A 4,462-nucleotide genomic window follows, 5' to 3' on the forward strand; every position below is an offset into this window, starting at 1 on the left:
GTGTTGAAATAAAGATAATTACAACGATTTGTTTTTCCTGCATTTTTATTTTATGGATATCTCAAATACAGATGGAACATACTGGCAAAAAATATAAAAAGTGGGATTTGCACGCCCAACGTAAAGAATATTTTCATTCTTTATTTCTTCCTCGCTTTACCTGAAGAAATTCATGTCATTTCTGCTTTATCCAATTGACATCTTCCTAATCGACAGACGAGACCAGGACAACAATGACACTAGAAAGATGTACAAGCTTTTATAGTATATTACATTTCAATTAATGAATAACGAACTGATTAAAACATTACTTTATACTTAAACAAGAGCGAATGGGAACAATATTCGATCACCCATATTATTAGTTTGATTTTCTTTTGTTGTTGTTGTGAACGGTGAACAAAAGAAAAAAAAACCCACCAGAATCTATAAGAGTGAAACATTCAAATGTGAAAGAATTGAAATGACTATCAAACTCGTTAAAAAAATGCTTTAGTAAACCTTTATCACATCCCAGATAACTCTAAAAATATCATAATGATCAAAGGTTGGGAATACAAATAAAAGTTTATTACTTTTGTCTTACCCACATTAAGCCACAAGCCACTTTGTATTACATGTTTACAGCAACAGCCAAAATATTTTGAAAATAATATTTTCCATTCCCCCTGTGTTCAGATTATACTAATCAGTTGCTTGTTGATGCGTCAGGTGGAACAGTAAAGGCTGCCTAGTTTCTGTATAGCATGTTTCAAATGAAACTTTTGATATATTCATGGTTATCCCCTTCCCCTCCTAATTGTGTAGAATTTCCTAATAAAATGTGACGGGTCACCCAAGATTGTCCTACATATTTAGTGGGAATAAAGTCTTCGTCAAATATTTAATTAAGGCAGATTAACACCGTAGGACGGGCGATGTGAATCTTTCGGACGATTTCGTGACCAATTGCATCAACAAAAAAGGTCTAAGGGTTTGGTTCCTCTTATATAGTGTGTGGCATTATTAGTATTATTTAGCAAGATTTAGAGGTTGGCGCGTCCAATAATAAGTATTTTTACCCGAACTATACTTTCATTGAAATATACATCACGTCATTATACGTGTATTGGTTGAATCTGGCTAGAGATTTATCTACCAAAGGGTTTGGTTTCAATTTCGCGCAAACGTACTAGAGGGCTATTTTGCTAGTTTTCCATACTATAGCAGTGATAGCCTAGAGGGAAGGCAGCTATTCAAGACCACCCACCGCCAACTCTTGGGATACTCTTTTACCAACGAGTAGATGTATTGACTGTTACATTATAACGCTCCTAAGGCTGAGAGGGCAAGCATGATCGGTGACGGGGATTCGAGTCGAATGTCATACCACCAGGTCGTCTCAGGCCCACACCAAAAGCGTATAAGACTAATACACAGGCCTGCGAATTTAAACTTCATAAAAGTTGTTTTGGTTTTAATAACGGATTTTAAATAATTCAGGTACGCAAATTTCGAAAATAATATTGATTTTTTTTCTGTCACGTAAGGATTTTTTTTATAAATCGTGGAAAAAACTTTTACTTAGGTCAAATTATTATTTCGTTTACCACAATGATCACTTTTTGTTATCATGTTTGTTAGAAATTTTACAAACAAACTGAAGAATAGGGAAGAATATTGATGCCAAACGAATATGCATCCTCATTCATCCTGATTTTTTGTGTGAAATCTACGTCTTTTAGTCTCAAACTACGTGTTGTGGTCTTTCTTTTATGTATTGTGTTATGACGTTTCGTAAAAAATCTGTACGTTATAGAGAAAAATGGATATCATTTTCGGATTCAGCGTACAGGAATTACTGCAGAACATGTAAAAATTCCAAGACAATAAAACCATCACATGCTTGGGTAATCTGTCTCCAAGAAGAAGTGTGATTCAACTATTGGAAGAATATTGTTCTACATCTCGTTGGTCAACGGGATATAATATTGTAATTATTACGGACAAAACGCTTTATGCGCCTGGTGTAAAGATATTTTTCTGAAGATGCTTCTAACTAGTTCTACACAAAAATACTACGCATTAGTGTCTCAGTTCTTTTTTCAGTTCAGTATTGGAACAGAATTAATGGATAGTACTTGTATTTTTTTCTATTTTGTTGTTGTTGTGAACGGTGAACAACAACAACAACAAAAAAAAAAATAAGAAAAGAACACCAGATTTTTATAAGATTGAAACATTCAAATGTTCTTTATGAGTCATAGCAAGGTATGATAAATAATGGTTGGGTTAACTGGCGTTCTTTGTCGTAGCTGTAATATAATATTGGAATTGTGATTATCCTTATTTATTGTGTATATTATCTGAGAAACTAGTGAATAAGTAAATAAAAACAGTCAAAAATAAACAAAATAGGAAAACGTTTGCATGAAAATAATTCTTCCAAAAAAAAGGCATATATAAAAAAAAAGACTCACCAATTTCCCTTTCGGCAAACAGCGGACTTTAAATGTTGTTTCTCCTGCATCATCTTTGTTATCTTCCTGAGCCGTAATCAAAACTACCGTGACGAAAAGTATTGCTAAGATCACCCACTTGCTCATCGTAAAAATTAAGAAAGCTGCAAAGTGAAACAAAAGATATCAGGAAAAGCAAGAAAGATCAATGAAATACCTCATGATTTCAGAAACATATCTTTATTAGATTCTAATAATATGATTCAAAGTGTATTCCGTGAAAATATAAAATGTTATATTAGTTTAAAATATAAAATATATTTACCTAGTTGATAGTTTCGAAAAGGTAAGATAATGTTTACATAATTCTAAAATATATTGCGATCCCATCAGTAAATATAAATTCCATCCTTATATTTACTTAGTTTAATTGTAATGTTTATGTTTTGTAACCCCGAAAAAAAGTGAAATGTTAAATACAGTGGTTACATATAAATTCTTATAATCGAGAAATTTTCGTTTACCACAGAATTCTTCGTTGCTGACAATACTTATGGCTGTGGTTCAACTGGCTTTATATATATATATATCATATCTGCTATAAATTTAACTTTTTGTTAGTTGAGAAATTACATGCACTGGTGAATGTCGAAACTTTCATTATTATTTCGCAAACATTGACAATGAAAGTATAATTTTTATATTTTTTTAGTGTGCGTGTATGTTTTGTCATGGGAAAGCCACTTTGGCAATCTGCTGTGTCCACCGAGGGGAATCGAATCCTTGATACCTTTTTTACACAATGAAGGTTGTAACCAAACGCAGATAAAAATTCATATATTTCAAATAATGAATGTCTTATATATATATTTATTCACATAATATAAATATTAAGTCATAATACAATTATATGTTCCGAAATTATCAAGTATTTTTGTTGTTCTTCTTTTCCTTACCTTGGAATGTTGTTTTTTAACTTTCCGACATGTCTAAGAAATTAGATCAACCTAACACTACTATTAGACACGTATGTGATGTCCAAGTAAAACCATCGCAGGCTTGTATAATCTCTCTCCAAGGAGAAGTATGATTCAACTATTGGAAGAATAATACGCATTGTTTTTCTTTTGTTGTTGCTTTGTTCTTTTTCAAAATAAAATTAATTCCATGTGGGATATACATTTTTCAAAACATATTCAGAGTATACCTCGATAACGAAGGTTATCCACTTTAGTTAAGCAGCTTACAAAAATCTGTTTTTATATTAAGAAGTAAAGTATTTGTTTTAATGTTTATATGAAAAAATATATACGATTTCTTTCAGTATCACTGAATGCTTTCCAATTTTAGTATACAAAGTTAACGAGTTATATGAAATAAGTCAGTTTAATTGTAATATAAATCATGTTTGTACGCATTTTAGAAATAACCGTTATTTACTTCTGTCTTATCTACAGCATAAAATTGTCTCCATTGAAAACAAAGTATTTACGGTTATTTTATAATAAAGCTTAAAAGGTGCGAAAGAGTAGTCACACTTGTTTTTAATATGAAATATCTTACACTATTTCAACATGTTAAATATTTTTCACAATCTTTGAAACATGTTTCTAAATCTTTTTGATAGATAAAACATAAACAATACCCCCTAATGAAAATGAGGTTGTCTGAAAACATTTTGTTGTATTGTTTGTGGTATAAAATAACTTTTCAGGTAACTAAAACTAAGAAATATGTTCATATTCAGCGTATTTAATTCAAAACATGCTGCACTATGAATCCAGGTGTGAAACCTGTTTATAATGATGCCATTTTCGTAGTTTCTCAAATACATAGCAATACGTATCACAATTTTGTGTACAGAATAAAATAATAGGATATTCATGAACATTTGTAGTGTTATGTTATTCTTACTGACTTGCTATGAGTCCTCACACACATTTGAAAAACCGTTGATTCCCTTTTGTGCAATATTTATTCAAGACAGAGAAATAATTATTGGTTAAGTAAATTACATCATAAAT

At 31.0% G+C, this 4,462-nt stretch overlaps 1 long non-coding RNA gene across 1 annotated transcript; it reads right to left on the reverse strand.

The window, feature by feature from the left end:
* Positions 1-189: 189 nt before the first annotated feature.
* LOC106474239 lies at positions 190-3,006 on the reverse strand. The gene is made up of 3 exons (XR_001291737.2): positions 2,963-3,006; positions 2,460-2,602; positions 190-239 (listed from the first exon to the last, which is right to left on the reverse strand). It is a non-coding gene; the product is annotated as an uncharacterized LOC106474239 (long non-coding RNA).
* Between the last annotated feature and the right edge of the window lie 1,456 nt (positions 3,007-4,462).

This window comes from Limulus polyphemus, unplaced genomic scaffold (genome assembly GCF_000517525.1).
Source record: "Limulus polyphemus unplaced genomic scaffold, Limulus_polyphemus-2.1.2 Scaffold6980, whole genome shotgun sequence".
NCBI lineage: Eukaryota > Metazoa > Arthropoda > Merostomata > Xiphosura > Limulidae > Limulus > Limulus polyphemus.